Genomic DNA, 9666 nt, shown 5'->3' with positions numbered 1-9666 from the left:
AAGCCGCGATTAAAATAATCGCGGCTTCATTTAAATTTAAATGGCTGCCCCGATCTGCCGATCAGCTGTTTGTCGGCAGATCGGGAGAGTCTGGACGCGATGCCCCGACAAAGAAGCCTTTCTTCATCGACACAGGTAAGCCTCGTGAAACCAGGTTTACCTGTGTCGATGAAGAAAGGCTTCTTTGTCGGGGCATCGCGTCCAGACTCTCCCGATCTGCCGACAAACAGCTGATCGGCAGATCGGGGCAGCCATTTAAATTTAAATGAAGCCGCGATTATTTTAATCGCGGCTTCATTTCCCTCTTCCGATCTGGCTAATCTACATGCCTCCGTCGACGGAGGCATGGAGTCTGGACACAGCCAATGTTTTGTTACCGAAAGGCAGTTTTTGGCAATAAAACATGCCAAAGTAGACAAGAGTTTACAGATCTATAGATTTTAAGGCCAGAAGAGACAATGATGACAATCTCGTCGGCAGTCTCCTATGACACGGACGGTGGCATACAGCCCTGGCTCAGACGACTCACCCAGCATCATGCTGTGAATCAATGATAAAGCTGGGAAGAGAACCCAGGAGTCCGGGGTCACAGTCCCACAGTCATTCTACTAGACCAGACTGTATGCACAATGGGTCTACATAACAGATTCGCTGTAGAATTTACTGTGCTCCTATAGCTTGCTACCATGCTCCTGTATGGCTCCCTGACATATACACTCAGCCTCAACTCCACCGTTCCCAGCTGCTTGGGAATAATACAGACATGGCTTCTCTTCAGTAACGTTTGTTTACAGCTTCTATTTCATGCAATGACTTGTTATTCTTTATTTGTGTGGCAGTAGCACTTAGCAGCCCCCGTCCTGGACCAGGCCCTGTGGTGCTGGGTGCTGCACAAACACAGAACAAACCCCTTTTGTGGCCTTGCTCCCCGAGGCAAGCCTCACGACACAGCAGGCAAGCTGAGTGACTCCCCCTGCCCCCAAGGCCAAATCCTCACATAGCAGAGGCAACACCATTCGCTGGGAAGAAGCCAATCGGAGACCTCGTATGTGCCGGTGCGAACATGTAGGATCCCCTGGGAGTTCACCCCACCGCTCAGTGATTGGCTTCATTGTGTCTAATGAGCTTTTAAAACCCTGTCTGGGTGGCAGGTCTGCGCGTGAGCCCATGTGCGCCCATTAATCCTCTTTACTCCAGCCTGGATTTAATTCATCATTAGGTTTGGATGAGTAATTTTATCCTGCAACACAATTCAAGGTGATAGATGACATCGCGAGCAGGTGATTGTCCGGGTGCATCCCCCTCCCATTCTGCCTCCCCTGAAGAGCGTTGTCTGCCAGGCCGTGCAATGAGATTTACGGCTGTTCCAATGCCAGGCTGCCACCAGGCTGAGCAGGAAACAGAGATCTCAACTCGTGCCAGAGGTTGGTGGTGGGTGTTGGACCCAGATAGTTCTCTGCTAGTTGACCCAAGTCCCAAGCAAAGTGGCTGGGATCCAGAGACCACTAAACAAAGCTCTTCCCACCCAACCACCCAAACTCCACCTCCCTTGCTATAGCAGTGAACTCTTTGGGTCATCCACTCCGGAAGGAGCCAGGCTATACCTCGCTTGTATGTGCAGGAATCTGCTTGAAAACAGAGGAATTCCAGAGCCATAGACCCATGGGATCAATGTCCCGTCCAAGACCCCCCCCCTGGCCATCACTGCTTGAGAGAGTCCACATGGCTGTTAGATGACTAGGTCTCAGAGAGGGCTTCCGCCTTCAGTCTGATTGATGGCAGGCTGATATGGGGTCCTCAAACAAGATCACTCCCACCTCCCGAATCTGCACAAGTGTCAGGCAGACTGTGGCCTTTAGCACCCATGTCAGATGAACAGGTGGGGGCCCTCCCTTGGCAAGGCCCATGGCAGACAAAGGGAAGAACCTTCCCAGCCTGTTGATTCCCATGGGACAGTTCACTAGGAAGGTAAAATGTTGGGCCCTTTTCAAAGGGACTCAAGAGAGAGACAAGAAATGCCAGACCAGCCTGGCAACCAACAGGTAAGGGATGAGGATGGGACCCAACAACTGCATGCAGAAATGCAGGAAGACTTGCTCAAATCCACCCCTACAGCCAGCTACCGCCACGCCAGATTTCTCTTCTTTCCCGTTGGGCATGCAGGGAGACTTCCCACAAACCAGAGCTAACACAATGACGGCAGCCAGGCAAGGCGGGCGCGAAATAGCCTCTCGGAGCTTCCCTGCATACAGCTCTGCAGATGTTCTTACACCTGAGCAGCAGAGCTCCCTGCTACCCTAGCCCCGGGGGCTGCCTGAGCACAGATGGTCAGCTGTGCCGGTGATTTCAGATGTGGATAAGCGTTTGTCAAGGGACGGAATTGAACCATCAACCCCTTTGCTTCCAAGTTTGTGAGCTGAGACTTGGGATTTAGTCTGCGGCAGAGAAAGGCTAGTCCACTCCAGTGCGCCGTGCCCTCAGCCAGGCGGAGACGTGTCGCTCCCCCACGATTTTTACACGGCACTCATCACTGAGGCATTCCAGCTTTGCAGAGTTTCGTGGCACTCCGTTAGATGCCTAACCATAAATCCTGCCTTGGGAACACTTGGCCCCACTTACCATTCCTCCGCCGCCCCACTTGGACTTGAAAAGGGACTTTTCAGTTGGGTGAGCAAAGGTTTTAAAAGCAAAAGAACATCTCGTGCCTCTGGGCTAAGCTGTGCTCTCTCTCGTCCCTGTGCATCTCCAGCACAGGTTGGCGAGGTTGCTCTATTAACCCGGCATTGATCTCTTAGCACACATGGGAGGAAACAATTTTAAAAAATATATAAAAAACCCTTCCCCCTGACTTTGAATTTGTATCAAATAAAGAGAGAGAGAGGCAGAGAGAGAGATTCCTGCAAAGCAAAAAAGCATCTGTATGTGGGAACACCTCTGGCATTGAGTCAGTAAAACATCTTCCCCCCTCCCCGGTGAGCCGAGAGAGTAAACGATGGTACTGACAAAATGATGAAGCGATATCCCCCGAACAATGAGCCATTGTGTGCAATAGGAGTCAGCGCGGAGCTGGACTTGGCACCGGCTCTGCCTACTGGAAGTTCTCTGGCACAGGAAGGAAGCTCTGCTCACCCCCTCCAGCACTCTGCATATCTTTAAGCTCCGCCGAGGTCCTAACCCATCAATATCTAATCACAGCGAGCTGTGCAGGGCGCCAGGCCTGGGTGGGCTGGAGTTTCTCCCGCCTCCCCTTTCCGCTGTATTTTTTAACCCTCCCTTGCCCAATCAGACGTGTTGCAGCCATGGGCAGTTACACTGGGAGTCTCAGAATAGCACGGCGTGCTGCTCTGGAAACGGTGCCTTCCATCTAAGGATAGCACAGTGCTGTACTAGCGACGATGAGTGTAGCCCTCGCCATAGTCTCAGAAAAGTCAACACACTGTGGTGTGAGGGGGAAAGACTGCGCAGACTGACGAGAACAGAGGCTGATGATGGCAGATGTGCCAACAGCTACCAGGGGGGATTTACACACACACAAATGCAGTCTCTGCAAGTTAGAGGAGGAAAACGTGGACACTTATGGCCCAGGACTGGGATGTCTCGTAACACCTTCAGCTTCTGGTGGGATTGTGTTGCAGATGACAAAATGTATCATTAATTCAGGGATCCTCAGGGAATCCAGATCTTCAGGTGAAGCAATGTGTTAGGATATGTGAATATTCATCAGCCCTTAAACATGGTTTTTTCTTTATGGCCAACTACATATTTCTTTCAGATAATGGGCTACATTTCAGCCCTGGTGTAAACTAGACTCAGTTCCCATTGCCAGCCGTTGGCTTTGGGCCTGCATACACTGGGACTGGATTTGACCCACGGTCTTTTCTGGAGTGACAATGACTTGCACTGGTCAGTTAGGTTAATCACAGGTGTGCACTCCCCAGGGGTATCTCAACACTGTAGGTGTATGTTGGTTAAATATTACTGTAAGCTCAAGAGGTTGGTGACATTAGCAATTAGATACGACTGTCAGACAATAAACCAAAGGGCTGGTGTTCTGGTGTCTGTTCAAAAGTGCCAGTCTAACTTCATCTCCACATCCCCTCCCTGCCCAGTACACTGAATCTCAATGGACTCTTTTTATTCTACATCTTTCAGGTAAGATGGAGCAGGTGCTGCTAACCGTGTCCCAGGAGAGCTCTCATTAAAATCATTTTAACCCACTTGACTCCCCCCTTCAACCTGAATGAGATCCCAGAGAGAAAATGTGCTCTGCTACAACATCAAACTAGGCTATTCTGAGAGCAAAGTGTCAATATTTACAAATCTGCATCATTCCCATTGCTGGAATTCTAAAAGCACATGCATGGATCACAGTGAATCGTCTCTTACAGCTTTCGCTTCACTCCCAGTTTTAAAGTGAGCTTTCTTATCCACACCCACACAGGACCTCCTGCAGGTGTACGTGAGCCTGAACAAACACATGCAGAGATACAAATGCACGTATACATGTAAAAGCGTGTACAAATGCGCACCCACATGCAGGCAGAGCCAAGCACACACGTATGCATAGCACACATTAACAAGTTAACTTGCCTGCACATGTGAAGCTGTACTAATGCACACACAAGTAGACACACTCACATATTGACACATGCAGAGACACATACCTGCTTGCTCCTGTAGACATGCATGTTCTCTCACGCATCTGTATTCTCTGCTTTTGCAGCACAGTTTTTGGCTCCATCACTTTCATCTCACGAGTCCAGAATGAGTATAGTGAACAAACCTCGGGGGGATCAGTATGGGAATCCAAGACTCTTGGATTGTAGCTGTAGCGGGCCAAGCACATGAATACATCCCAACAACAGCTAGCAGTTGTATAGCCGTCACTTTGCACCTGCAATTAGTTGGACACAAAGCCCTGCATTGTTTGGTTGGGTGGTAGGTAAGGGTGGCCCCATTTTACAGACAGGAAAAGTGAGTCAAAGAAAGGTCACATGACCTTTCAATCCAAACAATGAGTCGGTAGCGGAGACGGTATTGAACTCCAAGGCTCTTGTTTTTCACTCCCCTGCTCTGACTACTAGTCAGCGTTGCTTCCTCCACAGGCTTGACCCCTCCAGACACATGCCTATACAGAGACTCACCCTTTGCTGCACTTGATTATTTAACCTTCTAGTTCTTCCCAGGTACAGGCATTTGTGCCCTACACTGGCATCTCATCACCCCCCAGCAACCACCTTCTGAAGCACGCGGTCCCTAGGGCCTCACCAGCACTGTGCCTGTTGCTAATATGCCATGTAAATAACTACAGCAAAAAGCACTTTCAGTGCTCTCTGCCATCTCCGCCAATGCCCCAGGGTGGTCTGGGACCCCAGAGCCCAGAAATGGGGTTGCAGTGGCCATTTCTTACCCTGCAGTGCCCCTCATGGCCATCTCAGGAAAGAGTCGTCGTGGATCACAACTGCAGGAGCCCACGGTGACTGGCCTGCTGGCTCGTTTGCAACCTCTTCACAAAGGCCGTTGTTTCACCACAGAGGAAAGAGACCAGAAGCTCATTGGACAAGGGCAAGTCTCTTTCCCTTCACTGCCACGCCCCTGAGGCCCTTCATCCCGTCTCTCCCCCTCTGCAGCTGACAGAGGACCGGTCCATACGGAGCAGTGGAGAGTCCCAGTTCTCAGTCATTAGTAACTCAGCATGAGAGGCAGGCCCCCCAACAGGGGGAGGCAAAGGCGGCAATTGCCTCTGGGGCTGGTGATCCCAAGGGGCCCAGGGATCCTGACTGCTGCCACCGCTAGTGTTCAGAGCCCGGGCCCTTTAAATCACCACTGGAGCACTGCACCGTGCACGCCGGGCGGCTCTGAGGGGGCACAGGTGAACCATGCTCTGAGCAGCACAAAGGGTTGCTGGGGGGCTGGCATGATGCACTCACTGCCTGGTCCTGGCCCTTCCCGGAGCAAGGAGCTGGATGCCCCCCCCCCTCCCCTTGCCTGGGGCCTTGTGGAAGGTGTCGGCTCCACTGTGAGTGGGTACCAAAGACCCGCTGTCTAAGCAGCATGTGGCAGAAAAAAAATCACATTCCGTCCCTTGGCCTCTTCCAGGGCTCAGACTCAGTGCTCTCGCCCCCTCAGTTGTAATGTCGCCCAGCGATGAAGCTGGGGAGAAAGAAAAGCTTATTCCTTTCCCCAGAGTCAGCTCAAAACCCTCCTGCAGGTAACATGCCATCTTCACACAAGACAGATGCTTCCCCATCCATGCAACTGAAGGAAGAGCTGTACTCAAGGGCTATGTCTACACTATAAGGTTTTTGTGCAAAAATGTCCATTTTTGTGCAAAAACTGCAGAGTGTCCACACCTCAAGCACATTTTGGTGCAAAAAAAAATAAATACAGTAAATCGACAGAACAGGGGGCTTTTGCTGGTAGAGTTATTCCTCTCTCCACAAGGAATAACTCCTTTTTGCGCTACAGCTCTTGTGCAAAAAGGCACGTGTGGACACTCCGCAAGGGTTTCTTGCGCAAAAAGAGCCTATCAGAAAAAGCACAGATGCTCTGATGGCCATTCTGTGAAAAATGGCCATTCTCTAAAAAGTTATCATTCCCCCAACCCTGGATGGCCATTGGCCCAGGGCACCAGTTTAATAGTACTGTGTTGGGCCCCGTAGATCTTTAGGACAGCCCTGGGACACAGCACTGCCAGAGGCAGCTTGAGTTGGATGGGGCAATGTCATGTCCAAGGTAGAATGGGAAGCCGCTTCATGCCTACTGGTATCCAGAGCATCTCTGTCTACTGTTCATTTTACATACGCCTTCATCCCTTTGTCTTTCAGTTCTTGGCCACACCAGCGCTTTCAAGTTACTCTTACCCTCCAAGAACGCTGGGCGGTGCACAGTGCTCCTGTCCACAGCAGGATGAGAGAGCGCCAAGAAAAGAGGCTTGTCCGAATCTTGTGGCCACATCTTAACTGAGAACCCAGCGCCGATTCACTGCCTGCATCTCTCCCTCTTGCATTGGAACTGTGTGTCCAGCAGAGTCACAGCCTGCAATGAAAGAGGTACACCACCTCAGCCATGGAGATCATTTGCAGAGGATGCATTAGACAAGATCATACAGGTACCAGGTGACAATCGTTAACAGTCGTTTCAGGGCTGAGTGTATGCTTCGTGCTATATGGGACACAGAGGAAGAAAATCCTACTCCAAGGTCAAGTGGGACTTAGTTTGTGTACAGCCCTGGCACTGGGCTCCTTGTACAGGGATGCATTTTACCTGGGGAAGGAGAGCGCATTCTAAGTGTACATGACAAAGGACAAATGAGGGTAGGATGAAAGCAGGTGACAGAGGGAGAAGAGGGGCAGGATTCACTAGTGGAACAAAAAGAAGAGACACAGGCATATTATAATTATATTTTACTTTAGATTTTAAAAAATACCCTGCTGGAAGTTCTGGAGTTTTCCAGCAATTTTGCCCTTTTAAATTCACTTTTGCCTTATGTTTCAAAACAGCCAGTGTGATTTTCTATGATTTATGTCCTAGCCGGGGCCCCACTATTGTTGATTAATTATCAGCTGCACAGCACTGTGGGAAACCGATGTTCTTGGTCACTGCAGAACCAGCAAAGAGAGCACTTTAATTGGAAGGTTTTTATACAGTAAATTAGTGTTACTAATAAAAAGTGCACAAGGCTGCCATGTAGAGTTTGTGTTGGTCCTACCCAAAAAGTGACTCCAGTTTCAGAAAGGGGAGGGCAAATTAAAAGGTAGAGAGATTTAGAATCTGGGGAATGTTCACTACCACATTATAAAAATTTAAAAATAGCTCAAATGCACCGTCTAAATTAACTGAAATTAGCCCTGCTGTGTGCCTTCATTTCTCTTCTTGCAAAATGGGTGTAATAAATACCTGCCTCCCAGGGCTATCGTGTAAATTAGTTAGTGTTTGCAGAGAGCTTGGAAGACAAAATGGAAGGATTTACCCGCAAAGGCCAGACAGAGAGTCTAGAGCAAGTCAAAGACAAAGAACCAAAAGTTAGACAAGAGCATGTAAAGCCACAGCCATTGGGGTGAAACCTTCATGGGAAAGGGCAAGGAGAGGTTGAGTAATAACAGAAGAGTAGACCTGGAGCTTCAATAACCATTTAAATTCCTCCATCTGAAAACGCTTTGCATGAGGTGGGTGTGAACCATTCTCCTTGGGTATGTCTACACTACCACCCTAGTTCGAACTAGGGTGGTTAATGTAGGCAACCGGAGTTGCAAATGAAGCCCGGGATTTGAATTTCCCAGGCTTCATTTGCATATTGCCGGGCGCCGCCATTTTTAAATGTCCGCTAGTTCGGACTCCGTGCCCGCGGCTACACGCGGCTCGAACTAGGTACTTCAGATTAGACTTCCTATTCCGAACTACCGTTACTCCTCATGGAACGAGTCTCCAGCGGATCCCAGGCTCCGTGCAGCATTTCCCCAGAACCCAGGGTCTGCTGGAAATGCCTCTCAGAACCCGGGGTTAGCTGGGGAATCCCCAGCTGACTCCTGGCTCCACAGCGCTTCGGAGTTTCAAAGGGGCAGCACCACACAGATGAGCCATGGATCAGCTGTGCGGCGGCTGCCCCTTAGAAATGCTGCCTTGGGGTTTCAAAGTGGCAGCGCCGCACAGCTGATCCCCGGCTCAGCTGTGCTATGCTGTTTCTTTGAAGTACCCCTTCTTTTCCCCCTCCCCTGCCTGCTGCCTGTATCTGATAGAGGCAAGCAAGGAGGGGAAATCGACTAGTCAACTAGTCAACTGACTATCGGATAAGCATTTGCTTATCGGGCAGTCTACTAGTCAACTAGTCCTTAACATCCTTATACCACAGTCACTCTGATCTAGCCTCACACATTTTCAAGGGAGCAACAGAAAGCGTGGGTTAACCAGGGATGAGCATGGTGAGGCTGTGAGGAGAGACAGGGTGATCGGGGAATTAGAAAGTGCTCTGGAAGGGGAGTAGGATTCAGTGAGCAGCAGTAAAAGATTCTTTAGCAGTGGGATGGGCTGCAGGGCCGAGAGCTGTGTGCAATCTGCAGCGTTCACACAAGGGGAGGGTTAATGAAACAGGACTAGGGAACAGAGCACACCAAATCCGAGCTGACATTCTGGCTACGGGGACCTCTCCAGGCTGGGGAAAAACCCAGCAAACTCACTAGGTTCTATTTTCTCCCCTGCCTGAAGGACAGGCTCTGGGGTGGACCTTCACCTTTAATCTCATTGCCTCGTTTGGACAGAGCATGTCTGCAGCAGGGCCGAGATGACACAGGGCTGGTTTGTCTGAAAGCCTTTGAATGAACCCCGGGTTCTCCTGCTTTAATCCCACAGACGCCACACACTCAGCCACTTGCAGCCGGTTCTCCCAGGGTACCCAAAAAGGGGCTGTTCACAGCGTTTCAAAGGAGGTACAAAGAAGGGTGCATCTTTGCAACTAACGGAGCGCTTAATTCGAACTAGCTAGTTCGAACTAGGCTTAATCCTCGTAAAATGGTTTTCCTAGTTCGAACTAAGCGCTGTGTAGCCCCTTAATTCGAACTAGTGGGAGGCTAGCCCTCCCCAGGTTTCCCTGGTGGACACTCTGGCCAACACCAGGGAAACTCTTCTGCCCCCCTCCCGGCCCCGGACCCCTTAAAGGGCTACGGTGCC

The 9666-nt window shown here is 50.3% G+C and overlaps 1 long non-coding RNA gene across 1 annotated transcript in view; it reads right to left on the bottom strand.

The window, feature by feature from the left end:
- Positions 1–369: 369 nt before the first annotated feature.
- LOC112546417 (uncharacterized) overlaps positions 370–9666 on the bottom strand; it is a 56360-nt gene continuing 47063 nt past the window's right edge. Inside the window, exons 2-5 of the long non-coding RNA XR_012897380.1 lie at positions 6864–7038; positions 5411–5506; positions 4665–4894; positions 370–1240 (exon numbers count right to left, since the gene is read on the bottom strand). This is a non-coding gene — a long non-coding RNA (uncharacterized LOC112546417). The remainder of the gene's footprint in view (positions 1241–4664; positions 4895–5410; positions 5507–6863; positions 7039–9666) is intronic.

The sequence above is a fragment of the Pelodiscus sinensis genome, chromosome 23 (assembly GCF_049634645.1).
Source record: "Pelodiscus sinensis isolate JC-2024 chromosome 23, ASM4963464v1, whole genome shotgun sequence".
NCBI classification, from domain to species: domain Eukaryota; kingdom Metazoa; phylum Chordata; order Testudines; family Trionychidae; genus Pelodiscus; species Pelodiscus sinensis.
This window is presented reverse-complemented; position numbering and strand designations above follow the sequence as displayed.